Source organism: Otolemur garnettii, unplaced genomic scaffold (assembly GCF_000181295.1).
Source record: "Otolemur garnettii isolate 467f Iridium unplaced genomic scaffold, OtoGar3 scaffold00057, whole genome shotgun sequence".
Taxonomy (NCBI): Eukaryota; Metazoa; Chordata; class Mammalia; order Primates; family Galagidae; genus Otolemur; species Otolemur garnettii.
In genome coordinates, this window is record NW_003852452.1 from 4,684,575 (window position 1) to 4,684,904 (window position 330).

Consider the following 330-nt stretch of genomic DNA (forward strand, 5'->3'; position numbering starts at 1 on the left):
AAAAAAAACTGTCTCCATAGTAACAAGAAATTTCTTCTCCAAGTTCAATATCTCTTAGAACCTTGACACATGCTGTATCTCGATCAATTGACACAAACTTAAAATAAGGTCTGTGATCATGGTTCATAAACACAGCAGGACCAAGCCAGAGCTGAGCACAGTTTTTCCGGTGGAATATGTGTCTTGGACGTCGTTTTCTCCATGTCTAAGGAACGTGTTCTCTTTAGTTTCTGCAAGTTGGGCAATACAACCCGCCAGCAATTCCATTTTATCATTTCGTTTCCACTCTTTTGTTGCAACTATTTTGGCCCCATTTTTGTTCTGATGAGT

At 39.4% G+C, this 330-nt stretch overlaps 1 pseudogene; it reads right to left on the reverse strand.

Annotated features, from left to right (window-relative positions):
- LOC100941578 overlaps positions 1 to 330 on the reverse strand; it is a 1,907-nt pseudogene that overhangs the window by 209 nt on the left and 1,368 nt on the right.